This window comes from Anas acuta, chromosome 5, assembly GCF_963932015.1.
Source record: "Anas acuta chromosome 5, bAnaAcu1.1, whole genome shotgun sequence".
Taxonomy (NCBI): Eukaryota; Metazoa; Chordata; class Aves; order Anseriformes; family Anatidae; genus Anas; species Anas acuta.
This window is the reverse complement of record NC_088983.1, coordinates 19,309,376-19,335,183: the sequence shown is the minus strand read 5'-3', so window position 1 is coordinate 19,335,183 and position 25,808 is coordinate 19,309,376.

The following is a 25,808-nucleotide window of genomic DNA, read 5'->3' as shown; positions in this document are numbered from 1 at the left end:
CCTGGCAGCAGGAGGAAGGTTCATGATTCATCCTCATACCCATCACCACGGGACAGCCTTAGTGCTGGGCACTAGGGAGAACAAGCAAGACCAGATGGGGATTCAACAGGACCGTATGAGGAACCTAATGTCCACATGGAGGGGAAAAGTTGAATGATAGTTTCAGGATACTCCCTTCACTAGGGAATGGTGGCAGCAATCTGTTGATCTGACCTGGTGCCTCAGGATGTTTGTTGCTCACCAGAGTCCAGCAACTGGGATATTGCACGGAGACCATGCAGGTTTTCTAGGTCCTCTGATTGTTACCCTTTGCTGCTCTTCTGTGTGGACACTACCAATAATGCTAGGAGTCCCCAGAGAATGTTAAGAGTGACTTCCAGGCCCATGGGATGATGGTGGAAGGCAGGGGAGCCCAGGTGGTGTCTCCTCAGTCCTTCCAGCAAGGGGAAAAGGCTCAGGCAGAAGTAGACACATCCAGCATTTTAACACCTGGCTGCAAGGTTGGTGTCTCTGTGACAATAGGAGAAAGCATAAGAATTGCATTCAAGGTCTCTCAGATCTCTTTTACCTTTGAGTTACTTGGCTTCCTCATTTTTCTTTCCTTCACCCTTTTTAAAGAGAACTTATTCCTCATTTTTGCTTTTGAATGAAAGGATTAGTCGCATATCTCCTGGAGATTACATAGCATTATCAATCTTGAACAAAGCTGGTGCCATCTGACAGATAAGATTTACACGTTTACAAGAATTTAAGCCATGCATCTCTCTTAGGTGCATTCTGTTAGCCAGTAAGGGCCTGTAATTAACATTTAGTCTTCTGTGAACCACTACCTGTCTATATCTGTTTTGCTTGGAGAACTGAAGTGTTTAACTCTGCCTTGTGATAATCTCTGCTGTGCAGAAAAATTGAATTTCAGCCTGTATTATTAAAGGTTTCTAGGATCCATGTAAACTCCAAGTATGTAACAGAAGCTTCAGTACAAATTTTCCAGCCACAAAGACTTCAAGGACTGCATTTTACAGCTACATGTGCGTGAGGAATGTGGCTACATAAATACTATGAGATGTGGTAAGATAAGGTATGCATTTAGATCGTATGAGCATTTTTCAAGCACTGGATTTAGTATCTTACTACAAGAATAGATTGCCTTTTAGGGAAAGTAGGATGTTACTGAGTATCTGTACATCCTAGTTTAGTTTATCATAATGGCAGATTTTATACAGGATTCAAATTCATCTAATCTACAACTCTAAACAAAACCATTGTCTTACAATCAGCTCTCAGAAGCACTTCTGTAGTGAGCTAGGTGTTTCATATAACCCAAATTCGTCTTTCTACAAGTCATGATGCCTTTTTTTGTATCACGAATCTTTCCTGTTCAGATTGCCTTCTAAAGCTCACGAATCTCCTTGTTCGTGTCAAAAAAAAAAAAAAAACAAAACAAACAAAAAAAAAAAAAAACAAACCAAACCAAAACAAACAAACAAAAAACTTATATATACATGTATTATTCTGGGGCTTCCTCCATTTGTATGCCCCTGGTCAAGCATTATTGAGTTCCTGACTTTTTTTCTGTCTTTGTCTCTTTGGTAATTTTCCGATGTTCCAGCTTCCATGCTGGCAGGCAAAAAAAACAAAATCAAAACTGGTTCACCCAGATGCAACGTTGGCTGTTCAAAGAATAGTATCTGAACATCATGCTGTATTTACATTTCTATTATCAGTAGTCTTACAATACATGAAAGAGTGGATGTTCCAGTACATTTCACGAGGAAGTAATTTTCGCAGTAACATCTTCATAGTTTCAGTAATACTTAGGGATATTGTTCTAATCACAGAACTGTACAAAAAAGGACTGGAAGGGACCTTCAGATGTGAGGTAGTCAGGCATTCTGCTCCAAGTCAGGCTCAGCTACCTGCTGTATCTGAAAGTGTCTAGGATGAGGAGCTTAGGCTACCTATTTGGACAAATCTTGAAGCATCTAGGGTATACTTATAGTCAAACATATACTTAGCTTTTCATTAAAGCAATTAAATGACTAAAAGTAATCAAATATTTTGCATCAACTGTTAAAGATTCCATAAGCGTATCTCATTTATTTATTTATTTCAGAATGTCTAAAGAGCACCTTTGATTTGCACATTTTGTTAAAAATCTTGCAATGAATTTCATGAAGGTGTTTGGGGTCACTAATCTAATAAGTGAGTACGTATATTTGTGCCTTCATTTTTTAAAGTCATTTATCATAATTTATTTGCCCCAAAGGCAGTATCATTACCATCTCTCCCACAAACATGGTTCTAAGTTATTCTAACACAAGTGATTCTAACATAAGATTCCAGAGCCATGAAGGCTCAGGAATCAGAAGCTAGGATCACAAGAAAACACATGTTCTCTAGGTATTTTATGTTAAACTTTCTGAATATTGTACACCAGAGACTGGTAGCTTTGAAGGTTATTAAAACTCTTTCCTTCAGTAAAACATAATATCTATGAACAGTAAAGCAGAATTCTGGAAATGTTCTGAGATTTCTAAAAGTACAGAAACAGAGGTGGGTCAGATAACCCTAGGTTTGGGCCACCTGGCAAAAAGATAGCTAATATGCTAGTATACTTTGTTTCTTTAGCTGTGTTGACTCTGGAGTTCCATGAAACATGTTATTTTTATTTAATCTATTCATAACTTTATAATGTGTTTAAATTAGGGAGCAGCTGTAAGAGTAACTCACAATACATACCGATGAGAAAATGATCAGTTGAGAGTTGAGAAATTTTGTATTCATAGACTCTACACCAGAGAAAAAGAAAATCTGCTGCTGATTATGCTGTCGTCCTTAAGATGCTAACTAGGATACACACTTTTTAAGACCAGAAGTTCAAGTTTTGACTTACAATCAAAAATTTCATATGCCTGCATCATGAGAATTATTGTAAATAATTCAGTTAGACCCTAAGGGGAAAATCAGGAGTATAAACATCTAGAAGTAGTGACCTGAAGATTCAGGAGTCCTGTAATCTGTTGAATATAATTTGTGGAAAGTGTCAGTCTTGTATTGGTCCTATCCTCTGGTATGTATTTCAATCTGTTACAGTATTTCATGTCTGCTTAATTCATATCTGCTTAACTGATCAGAAGTAGTATTCTGACAGTCTCTGTAATCATATCGTGTAATGTTGCTGACACTGAACCAGATGTATCTCAAATTCAGTGTTGTTGGCTTCTCTCGATATTGCTGCTAGGTTGTTCCAGACTTACAATTTAAAGTCATCCAATTTTCATTCTTATTATCATAATACCTCCTAGGCTTTTCTATCACTGCATTCACTACAAGGTACTTGACTACCTAATATACGGGTAGAGGAGTAGGTTAGGATACCCATGCTAAACTGACCAACACAGTCAGAGGTCCCTCTAAGTGTTTTGCATACAGCTTTACATCCAGCACATTGCTTATTTATATACATGTTTTGGGAAAGTATGGATAATACATAGCTAAGCAAATAACTAAAGGTAAGTCATTAAAAAATTTCACAAAATTTGTATGTTTTTGAATTGCTACAGGTTCCATTTATTTATTTTTATTATTATTTTTTTGACTTAAAATTATTCTGAGGTAATACTTGGACATAAATATGTTGAATAGTGTTGGTATGCCATATTGCACGTAGTTACCAAAGCTTTATATCTACATGTATCTGTAGATACATATGTCTTTGGTTCTTTTTTATGTGTGATGAGGCTATGCTAATAAAACACTAGCTATGCTGTCAGGAAACCACAGCTTGAAGGATGCTGAAGAAAAACATGGGAATTTAACTCCCCAAAAGTTCAAGTACAGGATAATTGCAGGGGTGTGAAAAGTGCAAGCAAAATCAGTGCTAGAGGTGCCAGGTCCCTTAACACAGATTATAAATGTTCATTTCCTGGTCATTAAGAAACTGGAACCTGAGAGCTGAGTAAAGTTTGTTTCAGGGATTAAAAAGAAATCTAAGAACAAGTATCACATATATGTGAAGCTTACCTTACACTGCAAATTTGGGTGTACTATCAAATTGTAAAATAGTGAGGAAAGAACACATCATGATAACAAATACGTAAAAGAGCCCCAAGCACAGCCAGAGTGAGGAGGAAGCATCAGTTTCAGTCATCCTCCCACAGAAGAACTTGAGGTCCTAAGAACTTATGGTAATTAAATGATCCTGCTTCTCTTCAAAGAACATTGATCCCATGGTTTTAGGATTTAAGGGACAGAAGAAGGGCAGGCATATGCCAGAAAAGAAGTAAATACTGGAAAGTTTGGAACATCTGACAAAAATCTGTCTCAGCCTTCTCTGTACCTGCATTTTAAATAGTTGAAGACAGAAATGAAAACTCCCCTAAGCCTTCTCTTCCCACAGTTGAACAAGTCCATTTCCATAAACCTTGTACATCCAAACAATACTTTGGACTAAGTGTCTTACAATTGTAGAATCATGGAATATCACAAGTTGGAAGAGACCCATAAGGATCACCAAGTCCAACTTATGGCTTCACAGAGTTCTGCCTAAAACTTAAACTGTATGTCACAGAATCACAAAATCACGTCACAGAATCACAAAATCACAGGATCATCTAGGTTGGAAGAGACCTCCAAGTTCCTGTCACCAGGCATGTGGGAGAATAGACCAAGCCCCACCTCGCTACAGCCTCCTTTAATGTACTTATAAAGAGCGATAAGGTTGCTCCTGAGCCTCCTTTTCTCCAGCCTGAACAAGCCCAGCTCCCTCAGCCGCTCCTCATAGGACTTGTTCTCCAGACCCCTCACCAGCTTCGTCATCCTCCTCTGGACTCTTTCAAGCACCTCGATGTCCTTCTTGTAGCGAGGGGCCCAAAACTGAACACAGTACACAAGGTGCGTACTCACCAGAGCCGAGTACAGGGGAACAATCACTTCCCTAGCCCTGCTGGCCACACTGCTTCTTATGCAAGCCAGGATGCTGTTGGCCTTCTTGGCCACCTGAGCACACTGCTGGCTCATATTCAGCCGACTATCCACCAATACTCCCAGGTCCTTCTGTGTCAGGCAGCTTTCCAACCACTCATCCCCCAGCCTGTAGCTCTGCTTGGGGTTATTGCGCCCCAGGTGCAGGACCCAGCACTTGGCCTTGTTGAACTTCATACAGTTGACCTCAGCCCATCGGTGCAGCCTATCCAGATCCTCCTGCAGAGCCTTCCTACCCTCAAGCAGATCGACACATGCACCTAACTTGGTGTCATCTGTGAACTTGCTGAGGGTGCACTTGATCCCCTCATCTGGATCATCGATAAAGGTATTAAAGAGGACCGGCCCCAGCACAGAGCCCTGGGGAACGCCGCTAGTGACCGGCCTCCAACTGGATTTGACTCCATTCACCATGACTCTTTGGGCCTGGCTATCCAGCCAGTTTTTGACCCAATGAAGTGTACGCCAGTCCAAGCCACGTACAGCCAGTTTCTTGAGGAGAATGCTGTGGGAAACGGTGTCAAAAGCCTTGCTGAAGTCAAGGTAGACCACATCCACAGCCTTTCCCTCATCCACCAAGCATGTCACTTTGTCATAGAAGGAGATCAGGTTCGTCAAGCAGGACCTGCCTTTCATAAACCCATGCTGACTGGGCCTGATCACCTGGTTGCCCTGCAAGTGCCATGTGATGACACTCAAGATAATCTGCTCCATAAGCTTCCCTGACACTGAGGTCAAACTGACAGGCCTATAGTTTCGTGGGTCTGCCCTCCGGCCCTTCTTGTAGATGGGCGTTTTGCTAGCCACCAGTTGACTAGGACCTCCCCTGATGGCCAGGACTGTGGAATTCAGTGAGCATTGTCTAAATGCTTCTTGAACTCTGCTAGGCTTGGTGCTATGACCCCTTCCCTGAGGAGCCTGTTCTAGTGTCTGACCATCCTCTCAGCGTAGAAGCTTTTCCTTCTACACGATGCCTTCTATCAGCGAGTCTTAATAAGATTGTAATTGGATCATGAAGACCATTATTAGACTGGCAAAAGAAGTCAGCTTCACATTCTTTTGTAGGCCATAGTGTCTGGCCCCTAATACTTGAGTGCTTGCTGTAAATCCAGATGCACCAAATGGTGCATTGGCAAATAAATCTGTAATTTGCAATGCAGCATATTTTCTACATCAGCTTATGGTAGGTGTCTAGTGTTCTGTGCAGTTAAGGGGGAAACTGAAAGAAAATAACTTCTCCTCAGCTGTATCAATAATTAGGGTGGAATCATGCTACAGAAAGCTGATTGTATCATTGTATGTTTTCTGACACACCAGCTTATTCATGCTCCAGGGCGAAGCACCTCCTCAGTACTGCCTGCCCAAGACTCTGTTTAAATAATACAAATGAGCCTCCTGTACCGTAGTGGTGATGAATAGCTCACCTTTTATCCATAGCTATAATATTTTGTCATCATTACCTGACTGACTTTTCCATTATACATTAATGATGGGCATAGCTAAAAAGGTTCAGATTTAATGTGCTGTTCCGAATCATCACATTTTTTTTTGAATTAACAATATTTTGAATTGCTGATCTCCTTGAGAACATTTTTTTTTGTTTAGAGGGAGCATAAGGCATCCTATTTCTCCTCTTGGGGAGATGTGAAGGCTGTAGTTTACAGTTTCTGCCATAAATAACCCCTCCAAAGATAAAATAGTTAACTAAATTTTTGAGAGTTGTGTGAAAAATAGGCAATTGGGTTCAATTTATTTATTTATTTTTTTTAAGAAGGCACTCATTTCCTTCTTCTTGAATGCCTTTGTTCAAACTGTATGTGATTCACAACAATTAATAGAAACAAAAGAATTTAGGGGAAGCATGCAAACATTTTCAAATTGCTTCTGTAAGAACAGCAACATCTATGTTTCCTGCAGCTCAGAAACTGTTTTCAAGTGACAACAGTCTTGAGTGCTGGAAGAATATAGAGACTCAAGGTACTATTTTGTCTTCTGAAGCTTCTTCACAATTTTTGACCAAAGAGACTGAAAAAGTTTTTTCACTCGCAGTAGAGTAAATGAATGGGTGCTTTCTAAAAGAAACTGAAAGAATATGCGTACAGTTCAAAAAAGTCTCTTACTGATTTTTAGATCTAATTAAGTGGTAACATAATAACATTTTCACAGGTACCAAAATATTCTTAATCAGCATTGAAAAGTAGCCTAATGAATTAATTCCATTCAAAAGTTCCACTTTTAGAATGAAAAATGGAGACATAGGAAAATGCCTGGTTAATGATCTCACCACTGGTACCAAATAGGGCAAAATAGTACAGAAGCAGCAAAAAATATCTAAAATCGTCATCACTGATCATGTGGAAAGGATGTACTTGCTTGGACGCTGGGGAACCAGAGGTTCAATATTAACTGAAATGGGAAAAACCTTAAAGTCTCCACTTTTTCCAAGAACTCATTTCTTCCATGAATAAAACACTCCTCTCCTGAAGGTTCTGAAACTTATTCTTTTCTCCTAGCTCCACTTTTATGGAGTGAACAGGAGAAATAGTTAAGGAATACTGGAAATCTCAACCTGTTTTTGTTTGTTTGTTTGTATGTTTGTTTTGTTTTGTTTTTCTAACTAATAGAGAAAAAGACTGCACAAGCTGGAATCTACAGTATTTTGAAAACTGATTCTAATTCCAGCTCATCTGAAGTGAAGCACCTGCCCGAACACAGGACCACTCAGGAAAAAAAAAAAAAAAAGTTCATAAAAATGAATTTAAACATAGATGAGTGAATGAATGAATGATTGAATATTCTTCCTCTATAAAAATGAACATAAATGTAATGTTAAAATGGATACTGAGAGAACAACTGTGAGAAAAGAGGACCTTTTATTTCTCTTTAATAGTTTGAGTGTAACATAGCTGTAAAACAGCAGGCAGTCATAAACACCAATAGAAAGAGCTTAAATCAATATGAAAGTACAAGTCTTCCAACTGCAGCCTTTGCAATCTTAAAAACAGCACTGAGTCAGAAGAAACCCATCAAATTCATCATACAATTTTATGTGTCACAGAAGTTAAGAGTCTCCTTGGCCACATCAGCAGATAAATCCTCTACATTTGTGCCCAAAACATCAAGACCTTTAGCAAATTACAACAAGGAATCTGGGCATGATCTTCAGCTTTTCATTAATAAAGAGCATTCTGTTGCTTAGGTGTTGTGTGAAGCAAAGTCTTTCTTTCTTTGTTTACACTGTAGAATTGACTGTGAAAGATTGTGAAATACACAGTTGAAATAAATCTCAGTTTAGATTTATTTCTCAGATGGTATTTACTATATTAAAATTTTCACATTGTTTTTGAACTCTTGCTCACTTACCGAAGTAAATGGTATTGCTATTCTTTAAACCTAGGCTTCTGAAGATAATTTTATTTAACAGTGAATATGTCATGTAATAACTGACTAATGGGTGAGCTGCAGCTAATAAGACAGTAATCACAAGTCACTGACTGGTTGCACAAGTTACATTCTTTTTTCCTTTTTTTTTTTTTTAGATTTTAACTTAGTCCTTTGAGGAGCAGAGTCTGGCTGGAGGCCTGTGGCTAGCGGTGTTCCCCAGGAGTCAGTGCTGGGTCCGGTCTTGTTCAACATCTTCATCGATGACCTTGATGAAGGAATAGTGTCTGCCCTCAGCAAGTATGCTGATGACACAAAGCTGGGAGGAGTGGCTGACACTCCAAAAAGCTGTGCTGCCATTCAGCGAGACCTGGACCAGATGAGAGATGGGCAGGAAGAAACCAAATGAGATTTAATAAGAGCAAGTGTAGAGTCCTGGACCTGGGAAGGAACAACCTGAAGTATCAGTACAGGCTGGGGGATGACCTGCTGGAGAGGAGCTCTGAGGAGAAGGACCTGGGGGTCCTGGTGGACGACAGGTGGACCATGAGCCAGCAGTGTGCCCTTGTGACAAGAGGGCTAATGGGATCCTGGAGTGCATTAAAAGGAGCATGGCCAGCAGGTCAAGGGAGGTGATCCTCCCCCTCTACTCTGCCCTGGTCAGGCCTTACCTGGAGTACTGTGTCCAGTTCTGGGCTCCCCGGTACAAGAAAGACAAGGATCTCCTGCAAAAAGTCCAGCAGAGGGCCACAAAGATGATGCGGAGCCTGGAGCATCTTCCCTATGAGGAAAGGCTGAGAGAACTGGGTCTGTTCAAACTGGAGAAGAGAAGACTGAGAGGGGATCTCCTTGGTGTATATAAATATCTGAGGGGTGGGGGACAGAAGAATGTAGCCAACCTCTTCTCAGTGGTTTGTGGGGATAGGACAAGTGCAGTTCCGCACTGACATACGAAAGAACTTCTCTGCAGTGAGGGTGACGGAGCATTGGAACAGGTTGCCTAGGGAGGTTGTGGAGTCTCCTTCTCTGGAGATATTCAAGGCCTGTCTGGACGCCTACCTGGGCAGCCTGCTCTTTTTTGCCACCCCCCTCCCTTTTTTTCCTGTAAGAAAGAAGGTTTGTTTGTTTATTTGTTTGTTTGTTTGTTTGTTTTTTCCTTGCAGGAAAATCCACAGGGCCTCTTCTCCTATCTGCTGCTTGAAATAGAAGTTTTTATGTTCACTGAAAACCACAGCTGAAAGAAAAATGCTGAAGAATATGTAATTCTATATACTTGTGCTTATTTTGATAAGCAAAGATTACAACATTTAATTTCAGAAACAAAACTCGTCTGGGTGATCAACCCTTCACAGCATTATGATCAAATTTACATCTCTAGAGGAAAAAACAGATTTTTAAACTGTCAAATTTTGAATTAATCCATTTTTTTGATTTATGTAATCTTGAATTTGAGAACATTAGGAAAATGGTGCAGTTCATGATATTACTATTAAATTGACCTTTCATAATTTTGTTGTTCTGCCCAGAAAGATTTAGTAGTAATCCTGATGGTCTTTAGTAAAAGACAGTTTTCCAAGATTACTGCTGAATTATTTAGGTTATCTAGATTGTTAAGAATTCTGCTGTTTGATTTTGATTGTAGGAAGATCTATTTCAAACACATAAAGTAATGAAAAACTCTTTTTTGCCCATCAGGAGATATTCGCACAGAGGCATAAATCACAGTGCTCTTAGGAATCTAACTTTGGTATGGCATAGAGGAACAAAGTTAGAAAATAAAATCTTGCTACACTTAATGCAGATGAAGGTAGACAACTATATAGCTAGTGTTCTTCCGAAGCACATGATAAATTTTCTGTGTCTGTTGTAGGAAACAGGTTTGAACATGTTAGAAACAGGTCAAGAACAAATTATCAGAAAAATAAGATGTCTATGGCTGTACAAGAATACAGGATCCACAGTTGGCTTTATGACAATTGCTAAATTTGGAAAAAAAAAAAAAAGTTCCTGATAAATAAAAATTAACTACTTTTGGTCCCTTGATGGCACCCCCTCCCTCCAGCATGTCACATTACACAGCTTAGTGTCATCAGCAGAGTTGCTGAGGGTGCATTCAATGCCCCATCTATGTCAACGACAAGGACGTTAAATAGCACTCATTTCTGACCCCTTAAGAAAACATTCCTTGCTAGTGTCCACCTGAACACTGGGCCATTGACCGCAACTCTTTGAGTGTCATTCTGCCAATTGCTTACTCACTGAGTGTGATCCATCCATCAAATCCATGTCTTTCCTGTTTAGAGACAACTATGTTGTGCAGGATAGTGTCAAAGGCTCTGTTAAAGTCCAGGTAGATGACATCAGTTACTCTTCACTTATCCACCAGTGCTGTAACTCCCTCATAGGAGGCCACCAAATTTGTCAGGCACGATTTGCCCTTAGTGAAGCCATGTTGGCTGTCACCAATTGCCTCTTTGTTTTCCATGTGCCTTTGCACAGTTTCCAGGAGGATCTGCTCCATGATCTTACTGGGCACAGAGGTGAGATTGACTGGCCTGTAGTTCTCTGTTTCTTCTTTTTCTACCTCTATAAAACCAGAACAGAACAAAACAAAATATACAGAAATCAACAATAAGATGACTGTTGGTTTCCAGCATTACAGCATTCTGTAAGGAATAATGCATTGCTTTGCTTGTCTGTCAGGAATGTTGTATGAAAAACTCAAGGTAACAGATTCTAAGAAATAAAGGCAAGGCACTTTTAATACTCCACCTCACAAAGCACATTTTGTTTATATGTTTGTATATTAAATACAATAAGGCTGAGCAAAATCACAATTTGTACTCTGTTGAAATATCATTTTGCTTTCTTTTGAGGTCCTTTCCAACCCTACATCAATTTTCATTAATTTCTAACCCTACACTGTAGCCTCTCCCTCATCTTAGCTTGATACCTGAATAGAATTTGAAAGTAGAAAATTCCCAGGAGGACAGAAAATAACTGTTGTGTTCTCAACTTCTTCATTAGATAGCTAGTTGTCATTGTGAGCTCTGGTGCACGGGAAACTTCCTGCTGCTTTTTAGACATGCTGCTGATAGTACTCTTACTGTCTTTGTTCTTTTGATATGTCTCCCTTGGAATTTCCAACCTACAGTAGCCATAAATATTGCTGCTATCTACTCACTTCTGAAATGGTTTTTATGAGCACAAAAAAGCTGCTTTGTTTTCTCTTCTCCTGTAAAGTAAAAAGCCAGCATTTACATTGTTTAGTAGTGAAAAAAGAGGATTTGAGGCATGGAAGGAAAAAAAAAAAAAACAGCAAAGAGGATACAATGAAAGCATCTGAAGTGTCTGATTATCCTGGTTATCCTGGTTAAAGTAGTGATTTTTTCTGTGTTCATATAATTTCTAAGAATAATGTGAAAAAACAGTAGCTAGCCCTTAACTTAATCTTTTCTTGTTCACCAGTAATTAGATCATTCTAAAATATCGTGACAATATCATCACTTGTTATTTGTACTTCACCTAAACCCTTGTATGGGACTTGAGCCCTATTGTTCTAAAAGCATAGAATAGAGCAAGTCTTTCTAAATACCATATGTCTAAAGTGCTAATAGCCCCAAGCACAGGGAAGGGAAACAGGCAGAAGAGTATGTGAAATTTCTGTCTTAAAAATTCAGAGATCCTATAGTTGCCCAGTGCCCTGTTCACAAAGAAATGCATGAGAAAATAAAAGACTTCGAGAGGATCAGGAACTTCCCTCAGTGGGAGGGAAGAAAGAAAGGAAAGCATTGTAAGAAAAACTCCAAATAGCCTTTGCCTCTTCCTTCACCTCCTAGGTGAGTACATGAAGAATGACCCAGAGAAAGTACAGGAGGGAAGTGGGGACAAAATTTGCCTTCAGTTCACAGTATGCATATTGTGCCTGTCAGCTAGGTAGGATTCTCCTCCTTCTGACTGCCTCCTCTCTAAAGACAGTTTTAAGCCAGGTTAATTTATGGGAAACAGATTTCAGTGAATGCACTTGAAAAAGCTCAGGTATGATGAATGGACCATTGTTGTTAGTTAACGTGTGTGAAGATGTTGGAACAACAATGTAAAGATGAAAGGACAGCTTAAGGGATGACTGGCTGTGGATACAAGGATCTAGTTGGGAGAGTGAACAGCAAACAATGAGGGTACAAAGGCTATCAGCAGTGAGAGCTGCAGTGTAAGAAACTTGGGATGTAAGGATTTGAGGTGCAGATGTTGGAAAAGGAGAAAAAAATCAACCAAGAAGAGTATTATATTCAAAGTAACTGGAATCTGAATTGCAGGAACAGGACAATGACTGAGAGTGGTGATGTGGTGATGTGTTTGGCCTGCAATGGAAGTGGTAAGGGCAGGAAGGATCATGTCTATTTCATGTCTATTTAGGAAAATCAAGTTATTACAGGAAAGAAAGCTCAGTTAAAAAGTCAGAGAATCAATTGTCTAGGTCATAATGCTTAGCAGCATTTTGCTAGTGATACACACTATTGCTGGCTTGCACACGTTGCTGTCAAATGATTAGATGTCACTTTCTGGTAGTTGAGCACTGTGTTTAAATTCTACAGAGCATTATCTTGTGTATTTTTCAGGCAAAAAAAACAAGGCAGTTCTAGAGAATTAAGTTATTTCACCATTGATCTGGGCACATAGAAAACAGTAGTCTAAGTGGTAGCAGTGTAACTTTGACATTTCTTGATCAGGAGCTCAAGAGCTAGGAAACTCAAGATCTAGGTGCATAGGACTTCTATTGTTAGAGTAGGGCTTGTAAATCTTCAGCTGCACAGCAGTTGCTGGGGTTGTTTCACAGTTGCCAGTTGTGTCCACAGATTCTTTTTTCCAGTACTTGTATCTCTCATTGTCTCTCATGAACACATGACTGAAAACATCCCCAACAACAGGTTTGACATGAACTTAAAAGACTATTAAATCAGGCCAGACTGACCAAAAAGAGACTCAGTATTTAGCTGTTTCCCAAGAGACAATTTCAATCTTTTTATGATTTGCTGAACTGCTAGTACTTCTGAGAGATGATGATGACTATGAGATAAGTTATCATGTAGTATTTCCATCACTTGATTTCAAAAAGTTTTTTAACAGTTACTTAAGCGATTTGATACCAGTCACGTCCTAAATATATGGATGCTTCCATCCCTTACATTGAAACCCAAAGCATAACCCAGAAGCAAATCTTCCAAATGTCATTTGACTGAATGAAGAGTTAAACAAAACCTCAACCAGGTCAGACTCTATAGAATATTTAGCTGAGCATTTTGATTAACAGGAGAAATCCATGACAGAATATCAAGGCATTTTCTGTGATAGTTGCGAACTTTCATGACAGTCAGACATGCTGCTTGGCTTGATTTCTCATAGATTCTATAAAATTTCTCATCCAACCCTAAAATGACACTTAGGATAATTGCAGTAAAGCCTTTAATATATGCAGAATGGACTGATTAATCCATTAACATACTGGGGCAAACACCAGACAAGAAGCAGCAGCAGGTATTTTTGCATGCATTTATACAGCCTTATAAACACACTGATGATGACTTTATACATCTCACTGATATATGGGTCAATCAATAAAAGCTCAAAACAAGCGTTACTAATAAACGACTCCTACTGTGATCTCCTGTGATAAACAGAGGCATGTAACCTATATTTTGTGTTACTTTGACCTTGGATCATCTCTCCATGGCTTATATGTTTTAAGACATACGTAAATGTCTTAGTCCATGGAGTATGAAAATATTAAGCATTTGATATATAAATATTGGCTTTTAGTTTTTAGTTATGGTCAGCTGTAAAATAAATAGAGCTCATCTTAGATAGCATGATCTTTTCACAGAATCACAGAATCACAGAACTGTAGGGGTTGGAAGGGACCTCGAAAGATCATCAAGTCCAACCCCTCTGCCAAAGCAGGATCCTCAGAGCAGGCTGCCCAGGTAGGCGTCCAGACAGGCCTTGAATATCTCCAGAGAAGGAGACTCCACAACCTCCCTAGGCAACCTGTTCCAATGCTCCGTCACCCTCACTGCGGAGAAGTTCTTTCATATGTCAGTGCAGAACTGCCTGTGTTCTAACTTGCAGCCATTGCCCCTTGTCCTATCCCCACAAACCACTGAGAAGAGGTTGGCTACATCCTTCTGTCCCCCACCCCTCAGATATTTATATACATTGAGGAGATAAATTTTAATTGAAGATCAAAAAATTCCATGTAAGTGTGAATGTCCCTTGAGCGCAACATAATGTAGTTACAACATTAGTTTCCTTAACTTGTATCTACAAGTGTAATCATAAAGTGATATGCTTGTTCTTTATGTATATGAGAGCTATTTCCTAGAAATAAGCACACATACAAATCCCACATTCATAAGCAAACAATATTTTCTCTTTTTTAACATGGATTTGTAATTTAAAGGGTGAAATTGTAAATGTTCCCCCGTGTGTAGAACATTAATGAAGTATGTAGGGACTTAGACATCATGGCCTATATTCATTCTACTTAGCCGCTTTAATGTACATGACTAAATTAAGAGCACAATTGCTGTAGGCTGTCTGCATTCTTAATGGAGAGAAATGAGCAGATTCAGATGGCAGCTTACTGGTTAGATCTGAATCATGCTCTGAATGTTCCTCATTCTTCCTGTTGAACAGAAACTGGAGCAACAATGCATCCATTTTAGGACTGGTCATTTAATGTTAAGACATTAGGCATATTATGTACATGTATATAGTGATGGGAAGACTGTGGGCCAAGGTTACTACATGTTGCTGATAGGATATAAGACACCGTCACAGCTCTGGAACTTGTCAGAAACAGGCCAAGTTAACTGGAAGAGAAAATAAATTAGATAAGAATGAACAGCATACATAATTTAAAAATATTTGGCTGATGTCTCTTGGAGAAAATACAAAACTTTATTACGTAATATCTTTTGTGTGTTAGGAAGAAATCAGAGTTATGATAAGCATACATAATTTAGATTTTCAAATAAATTCACACATTTGTATATCCTAATCTGGGGATAAAGAGATTTTTCTGGATAACTTTACTAAGATATATGTCTTACTGTATACATCCCCTAGACAAATCTAATTTTATGTTGTTTCAAGGATCCTAAAACAGGCATTTAAATATGGTAGGCATTTGAAGAATAAGTATCATACCTGCACAGCATTTTTTCTTTATGATTTTGTGGGTGTTATTCATCTGGTTACTCATGCATGAGCTGCCCATCTTCAATGATTTTAAGCAGCACGTAAACTGTGACTTACTAACTGGAAATAAGTAAGTTTAAAGTAAATATTCAATAGAAGAAGCTACAGTGAAAGAAAATAAAGGATGACCCATTGCTATAGAGCAGTAATCCAAACTGCATGTGGTGGTAAACTTGGACCCAGAGCAGTTGCCGAAATGAAACTTTTGGCAGGAAAAGATATTGAGATAATTCTTTTAATACATGGACAGCTAGATTCACCTATATGATTACATTTTTAGTGGTGCAAAGGAATTTCTTCATCATTCCATATTACAATGGGAGGCCCCCTACCCATTGTTTCCTTTTTATGGCTATATGATATAAAATATGTTTAGATTTTTTTTTCAACAAATTCTGTTAATTTATTTCATCTGAATATCATTGCTATGTTTCTGAATCTTGAACTTACCTTCAGAAGTTTTTTTAAGTTGCCAATGTCCTTATTGGCAGTTGCATCAGGAAAAAGAATGCTATGATTCAGTTTTCATGATTTTCTGCATGCGTTGTAGGTGATGGGTCATGCTTCTTTGGGCAAAATGCCAAAATGGTAACATTTAAGTTTTACACATGTGGGAGAAGGAGGCTGGGAGAAGCATGTGAAAAATAAATAAACAAATAAATAAATAAATATATATATATATATACGCATATTCTTTGGCAGCATATGTGTGTATATTTTGTTTGTCCATTAGGACTTCAAGATTATTTTTTTTTAATATATATTATGTTGAGGAGCATCCTGTGGCGTGTTTTCAATATCCTCCATTTAGAACCTGTCTCTGAACAGCTTATCACATAACATAACAATACACTGTCCAGATGAGACAAATCTGTTCACATCTCTCAATAATATCTTATGTTTTAGCCAGAAGGTGGCAAGACTATAGTTTCTCTTGGGGAGAGTACACAGGTACAAGTGAAGGTGGTATGTCTTAACTGTTGATATTCAACAGAAGCATACCTTTGGTTTCTGCCCAGACAACTAACTCTTAGATCAGTAACCCTAATATGTGTGCTGTTGCCCCAGGAAAAACTCATGAATGTGACCTGAATCAGAAATTAAATGTTTACATTGAATGATATACAGAACTCCACTCTGCATATACAGTATTCCCCTAAAGACCCAATTGACTCCCAAGAGGTCTCAAAGTCTATTCAAAAGAGCTGTGCTGTAAACATCATCCCGCACAGTTTTTGGAAATCTTTTCTTCTACGTGAGTAGAAAAGTCCTCACACTTTTTGTATCCAGATGAATCTCACTAAGAATCAATTCATGATACTTATTTTACCTGTCACAAGTACATATTTCACACTACTGAATTGTCGCATAGCTTCTGTCATCAAAAAAAACTGAGCAAGAGGTACAGAGGTTCATGGAAATAGCAGAGCATGTCCCTTGCTTCTTTGAAACTGACAAGTGTTGTAGAGATGGTTAGAAATGACCTAAAACATACATTTTATGGGACTAGTTGTTATTGTTCCAGACAGTCCCGGATAGAAAAGCTCTCATGGGATCTGAACTGAAGCTGAAGTAGGATTCTTGATGATGGAAATCCTAAATCTAGGAAATAGTTACTAGTTACTCTTGCTCCCACAAAAAGAATCTTCTGAAGTTGTCATTTTTGCAAGCTCTAGAAGATATGTAATCGTTATTGGCCCCTAACCAACCATTCTTTGCCAAATATGTGTAAGAGCCTTCAATAGGCATGGGTTAATACTTTTATTGTTACATATATATATATACACTATAATTACAGTACTCTTAATAGTAATGATAGAAAAAAAATAATAATTTATTTCCTCATCCTAATGAGCTGTGTATATTTCCTCCATATAATTACGTCTACTGAGGCAAATGGCTCTTATTTTTCTTCTATTAAAAACAAACAAACAAATACTTATTGAAAAATGAGAGACATTTCTAAAAAACAAAACAAACAAACAAACAAAAAAAAACAAACAAACAAACACCAGAAACCATTTAAACCCTCTTTTCATTACTTTTAGACAGAATAATTTGCTTTCAGAAGGATTCCATGCAGATTGATTATTTTTTTCAAGCCCAATAGGCAAAATATGAAGGAAAATGACAAAATGCAAATTACACCTGGCATTTTAGTATCTGTTATTTGAAATCTCCGAGTGCTTGCAACAGCAAAGTATCTGAAGGCAAAGATGCACAAAAATCTGAAATGTGGTTTGATCACATTTAAGTTCATTAGGAGTTATTCATGGGTAAATTGCAGTGCAGCACATTTTGGGTAAACCTTAAAGTTCTAAATCAATAATCCTTGAATTTCTTAGTGCCCATTCAGGAAAATAAAATAAAATAAAAATAAAATAAAATAAAATTAAAATAAAATAAAATAAAATAAAATAAAATAAAATAAAATAAAATAAAATAAAATAAAATAAAATAATATATATACATATGTATACAATGTTAAGACCAACAAAACATTTCACATTCTTAAATTAAATGTGTACTTTGGGCATAAGAATTATGAAAATCACATAGTAAATAGGAGTAAAATTAAGCTTCAGAAGTATTCTTGACAAAATAAACTGTTAACAACTTTAATTGAGACAGGTACAGCTAGATTTTTGTGCAGCTGTTTCCCATAATGAAAACTGTAATACCACCCTGCTCAAACACACAGTAATTTCTTCCTGACATCTACATCAAGGTTTGTGTCGTGGTTTAACCCGGCCGGCAGCTAAACACCACGCAGCCGTTCGGTCACCCTCCCCCCTTCCTCTCTGTGACGGGGGAGAGAAATGGAAAGTGAAGCCCGTGAGTTGAGATAAAGACAGTTTAATAAGACAGGAAAATAATAATAAAATAATAATAAAATAATAATAATAATACAATGGTGATAATAGTACTACTAATAATAGTCTGTACAAACAAGTGATGCACAATGCAATTGCTCACCACCCGCTGACCGATGCCCAGCCTAACCCCGAGCAGTCCGGCCCCCTCCCCCCAGCTAGCCACCCCTATATATTGTTTAGCATGACGTCAGATGGTATGGAATACCCCTTTGGCTAGTTTGGGTCACCTGTCCTGGGTCTGTCCCCTCCCAGCTCTTACTGTACCCCCAGCCTGCCTGTTGGCAGGACAGAGCAAAAGGCTGAGATGTCCTTGGCTTGGTATAAGCACTGCTCTGCAACAATTAAAACATCAGGGTGTTATCAGCACTCTTCTCATCCTAAGCCAAAACACAGCATTCCACCAGCTACTAGGAAGAAAATTAATTCTGTTCTAACTGAAACCAGGACAGTTTGTTACTGCAGAAAGAAGGAGAGAAAAATGAGGTTATGCCCATGTCTTGCCTTCATGTTTTATTATGGTGTCACCAGAGTGCATATCCAGTGTTAGGAGTTAGAAAATATTCCCAAACCCCACAGGACATAGTCTTGACAAGAATACCCTACAACAGGACTGCCAGGATGGACAGGGACCTGAAGCTCTTGGCACACAAGGATGGCCAAGGGAACTGCCATTGCTCAGCCTTAAGAGAAGAAGGTTCAAGGAAGCCTACAGCTATTTAATGGAATAGTGTGGAGAAGGCAGACACAAACCTTTCTCAGAGATGAACAATGACACCATGAGAAGCAATGGACAGAAGTTGCAAGAAAGTAAATTCTGAGTACAAATTAGGAATTCCTTCACCACAGTGCCCCCAGTGATAGTCAGTCATTGGAACAGATTGCCTGGAAAGACTGTCAAATCTCCATCGGTGTAGATATTAAGAACTCAACTGGACAAGGCCATGAGTAACGTTTTAAGACCCTTTGAACAGGAGGTTGGCCTGTATGGCTTCTGGAAGTTCCTTCCAGATTACTTGATTCTATACATCCTGACATAAATTATGCACGCTCATTGCACAGACATTACATCAGAGAATAATGTATGTATGGGAGGGATCATCATAAAAATCCTCTACTCTTTTCCATCCCTTACTGGATATTCCTGTACTCTTTGTTGGGGACAGGATGAGGGGCAATGGCTGCAAGTTAGAACACAGACAGTTCCGCACTGACATACGAAAGAACTTCATGGTAAGGGTGGACAGAGCACTGGAACAAGGTGACAGGGGAGGTTGTGGAGTCTCCTTCTCTGGAGATGTTCAAGGCCTGTCTGGACGCCTACCTGGGCAGCCTGCTCTGAGGAACCTGCTTTGGCAGAGGGGTTGGACCCAACGATCAAGAGGTCCCTTCCAACCCCCTACAGTTCTGTGATTCTGTCGTTCACCAGAAACTCTGCAAAAGTTTGCCTTTTATACAGGCAACCTAGACCCTTAAGCCAAAAACTATATATCAAAATCATAATGTTGATTTAATTTATTCAGATAAAACAGCAAATGGGAAAATGCTAGGTACACATTTGTTAAGGCATCAGTACAGTGAAGTCTAGTTACCCAGCAGTTTTAATTTAAACCAAACTGTTAGCTGTAACTCTGTCCTGTGCAGTATATATTCCAGTACATTTTATTACATATGTGGTAATTTGTTATACAGTTCCATTTCCTTTTCCCATGCTAAATATTAATTTTTGTTTTTCTATGGATCTATGAAAGCATTTCCATCTTCAGCTGCAAGTATTCTTCTGAATAGATAGAATATCTGGCTAATATCAGAGGTGTTATTAGTTTTGGTTAATGCACAAGTATTCTGGATTTTATAATTCATAGCCCTAGCTATTCAAGAATGTCATTAGCATTAATAAAATATAGCTCAAATATAGGGCTTGTACTGCCAGCTGCACAACTTTTCAAGTTAAGAAATGTCACTTGCTGACACGTGTATTTAACTTGCAGTTAATCTGTTCTCAATTTATATCACATATGTTTTTTTGTTTGGTTGGTTTGTTTTGTTTTTCTCCAATATGATTGGGGAAGATTTTCTGATGCTGCCAGAGCTAGTCCTGCCAAATTTTGTGCCAGAATCAGACTTCTATTCCACCAGACTAATTCTGAAAGAGTTTTATGGACAAAATATCGTCAGAATGATAGAAGAGGTCTGGGTTGCACTGGTAGATGTAGCTCCAAGATTCAAAGATAAGCTGATACTTATTTCCCAGCCAGATTCAAGCAATGTTTTGCCTCAGTTGTTTATAGAAACAGGCGTATACTTAACACTTTCTCATGAACCCCTGTGCAGTCTCTTCTTTGACTTGAATATAATTATAGAGAAGGAGTAAAAGATATATGGATATATTTATATATATCATAGAAAATGATATATAGGCTGGGATTTTCTATGGATCTTTAAGAGTACAGTTATCTGTCTTTAGGTCTTAAAATCTCTTAGTTCCTCCTCAAATTTCTGAAGTAGTTACCAATAAAAAAAAAAAATAAGCTTGTTTCAGTAATATACAAGTAGAATATTCTGCCAGAAAATTACATTTATTACAATTTACATATTCTCATTAGGGATTTTTTCTTATTTATTTCTTTTTCTAATTTAGACTGTAACAGGAATTTCAGAAAGATGAAAGATTTTCTTCAAACATGAGAAAAGTTGAGATAGCTTTTGAAATAAGACAGTGTTGAAGGCACAAAGGGAGATTTTGTATTCGTCTCTTGTCTGTTCAGCAATCTTCATTTTTTATATTTTATATATATATATTAATTTTTATTATTTTTTAATTTTTATTTTTTATTTTATTTTGGTGTATCAGATTATCACATTAGCCACATCAAAAGCTAAGATAACACAATGCAAACTGCAAAGCTTTCATGTGATCCTAATGCAGGAGTACCGTGGTCCAAAGGGCCATAAATAAATGTGCTCAGTGCCAAAAAGGGGTACAAGTTAAGGGAAAAAGTCTTTCTCCTGGAATTTCATGTTTCCTTCTTTTCTTGAACATCTTCTTTGAACATTATTATTCTTGGCTGAGTATTTATGACTATTCTGCTGTATATGGATGGATATATAGATGTAAATGCAACTGAACTCGTCCTCAGAGGATAATGTACAGGCAAACACACAGACATTTTTTAATTTTGGCTTTATTTTTCCCATGTCGTTAATTATCTTCCTCATGCTATGAGGCAATATTACTGCAAATAGATGGAACAAATGCAGTCATATCTGGAAAGTCCTCAGATTTCTGCTAACAAACAAGACACAAGAAACTCTCATTGTTGTGCATGGATTGAAAAAGGCTGCTACTAAGTCCTGAGATAATCTTATTTATTTATTTTTTTTTTTTTTGAGAAAATATATATTAAATAGAAGTGGAAAAATAGAATTTTGACTGGATACTGCAATCACTACTCCCTGCTATTTTTCTCCTGTAATAATGAAGCGCTTCAGATTGCAGAAATACCTATCTGATTTAAATGACTACAGTTTCAGCTGTGGGAAAAGACATGACAATTACAAATATATTCATGACTAGATAGGTGCCATGAAAAACAGCCCAGTTACCATAAGTTTATTCAAAACACGTGGCTTGATTTCAGTACAATATAGCCTGTTAGTACCCAAGCAAATGATTCTAGTTTATAAACCAAATACCCAGAGTAGTTCATTATTCCAAAAATTTCCTATAATTTAATGCATCTATGGGTATATATGGTATTGGCTATGCAAAACAGCTGAGTGCATAAGTTCCTCTACACAGAAAGTTACATATACCCTTTGTGAAGATAAACTTGAAAAGAGTTGCTCTAGAAAAAATATCCCTTTTCTCTATAAAGGAATGAAACTTTATCTTTTTCTTCCATTATGAAATGTGTTGAGATTTAATACTATTTAAAACAAGCCTGTAAAAGAAAACAGTGTTGTAATTACCCTTTTGCTAACAGCACTTCATAAACTTCATAGGTCTTCAACAGATATACATGCAGGCAACCAGATCTGTTTATCACATGCATAAATATTTCCCAGTCAGCTACAGTATATTACATACACCAGGAGGAAAATGTTGTATTATAAAGGCCTTCTTCCTAAACATATATGGAACAGAAATTGTTGTACTACCTGAGATGTCATGCCTCTCAAAAGGCTAGTGTGATTTTCATATTAATATGACTGCATTTCAGTGAGATTAATCCAATATTGTGAGGAAAAAGGAACCCATTAACACTGTAGTTGAAATGAGATAATATTTTTTTTGAATAGAGTTGTAATATGGATGTGGGAACTATGAAGGAGAACAAATGCTCCTTATTCTCATGATCCAGTGCTACTTACTGGCAATTGGCAAAGCACAGTTTACTCAGTGTGCCCATATATCTACATCAACAGTAGACTGTGGCACATTTACTCATATATTTCTAGAGAGAGATCATCTATACATGATGCTAACCAATACTGGATTGTTTTCCCAACAAAGTGCTTAACTCTATGATGATACAGCATAATATAAATAGAAAATAATATAAAAGGACAGCTATTCCAGGTGAGATCAAAAAGGTCCATCTAGCTACATCTTCTTTTTCCAACAGGAACATTAATAATAATAGATACCTCAGGAAGAGTAGATAGGCTGTAGCAATATTTTTTTTCAATATCCCCACAGCAGCTGGTGAATTGCGAAGTCCTTAATGGGTGGGATGTCATAGTGCTCACAGTTATTCACTGTTGTGTTCAATAACCCTAGGAGATATTTTTTCTCATGCTTTTCTTTCTCATGTTTTTGAAATAGTCAAACATCACTACAACATCACTTATAGCCTAACTACACACACCACACAACCTGCTTTTTCCACCTTTACCTTGACAGTTTTTTTTTCTTTCAATATGTTCTAGCTCTTTTGAGTAGGCAGTGAGTGTTGATCTATATTATACCTCATTATATTATTAATGATTTTATAGAGATCCATTACTTGCTTAACTATCCCTTTTCCAGGCTGAACAGCTCTTTCTTAAAACTAGGAAAGACAAGAAATTCAGACAGTGTTCAAGATAAGGACACAAATATAGAAGCATAATCTTTCCAGGATATAGAAAAATCTACCTTTTGTCTGTTTGTTTGGACACCAATGGGGTTTTATTCCAAGACCAATGATCCTAAGAAATATTACAAAAATAAAATAAAATAATAATAATAATAATAATAATAATAAAATAAATTTTACAATGCTTATGCTCTTACTATAAATTTGGATGGATTCAAACAAAAAGTTACTGTCAAGAAGTTAGACAGGAGTTGGACATTAGATTAGAAAACCCATTCAAGTCCATAGCTTCAAAAAAGCAAAATTTCTATCACAGCCAGTTGAAATAGAGGAAACAAAATCTTGAACAATTCTTACTGTGTTTACAGTGGTTTGACTGTTTACATTCAATAAATGCTGATTTGCTTGAAATTAGGAAACTGAATTTGCTAGGTTGAAGATTAATCACTAAAAACCACCAAAACAAACAAACAAACAAAAAAAAAGTCAGCTTTGTGCACATCTGAGAAGTCTAGAACTTTCTTCAATCAGACAAACAAAATTGCTTACAATAAAAGGTTAATTTTATTTTATTTTTTCAGAGCAAGGAAAATAAATAAATAAATAAATAAATAAATAAATTTAGCCCTAACTAGCAATAAAGACAACAGCAGATGCTGACATTTACTTTAAACAGAGATTCAGATGAGAAACACAACTGAAATATGTTAACGTGATCTTACACAGACAGTATACGATGATAAAAAGCTGTTTTCCATATGTAGCATGGATCAGAATAAAGTATTTGTCAGTAGTTCCCTGTTTTTTCTTCTACAAGAAACCTTTCAGAAATTATTTTTGTTTAAGAGACCATATTTTCTATTAGAGCTTCCTACTCATTCAGTTGCCAAACACCAAGTTTCAGCAATCTAATGGCTACAGTTCAAATCCTATTTTACCAGTGCAGGCAATTAGATAAAGAACGGTTTGTTTGGCCTGCTATTATCAGGCTATTAGTAAAAAATAAATAAAAACAATGATTGTTCTCAGTTGCTGTCCAGTAGCAACTACCCTCTTCCTGGGTATGTAACAGTCTCTCTCCATCTGCCCCATAGGTCCTGTGCAGTTTTTGAATTCTTAGATCTTAGTAGTCTCCTGGGAAAATCTCTGCTTCTGATCTCATGATCTCCCCAAAACTCAGACTTATCCTGCTTGTGGACTTTTAGCTGATATCACTATGATTTATAGATTAAGACTTTTTTCCCAAAAATAATTCATTAGCATCAATGCTGAGAACAGCATCACACTTTGCCCTCAAGTCAGGTAAAACCATAACAGCAAGTTATTAGTGAATTTTTAATGTGCTGTGGCAGCAAAAAATGTCAACAGGTCTTGTGTGATACAGCTTTCACTATCTGTATTATGGTTCTGCAGATGGAAGATAAGTAGGAGGCAGCTTTCTTAGAGGTCTTCTTTAATGGTTATATAAAAACAGATTTCAACAGGACATAAGCAGCTGCCTATGATTATTTGGAGCTAGGTAAAATAAGTCCCCTATATTATGGCATTTGGATTTTGCCTCTGAAGTTATGCCCATACATCTTTAAACATCCTTAGATTCAAGATATTTGTAAACAGAATGTTGTCAGAGGCTCATTTTAAGCAATCCAAACCATATTTGATACCATCAAAGTGAGATTATGGAGAAAAGACATATTCTCCACACCAAGCTTCTCAGTAATGTAGTTCTGGAGGAGTTTGGAAGCCTTCTTGCCCTCTGCTTGTGAGTTACTGGACTGTCAGTACTTGCTTTTACTCAAAGATATAATTCTGTATGCTGTTGATTTGAAGATAAACTTACCCACAAGGCCACAAGGCCATATACTGTGCATTTAAACACATTATTAAGCTATTCCTATATAATAAGGTTGCTTTTCTTTCAGTTCAATGCTCATACATTCTAGCAGCGACGAGGGATTTAAAACAGTTTTCATTTAATTTTAAAAACATTTTATTTTACCGTCAAAACCAACATCTGACCTGGGCATGAGTGATGTGATAAAATCTTATGATATATTTTTTAATTCATCTGATCACCGCATGAAAAAAAGCCCCCAACCTTTTTAAAAGATACTTGCTACCTAGAAATATTTCAAAATTGAAAGAATTATGAGACAGGGTAGTTTTTTTAGATCCCTTTAATACTCATGGAGACTTCATCTGGGAATTTCGAATGGTCCTTAGACACTTGCCT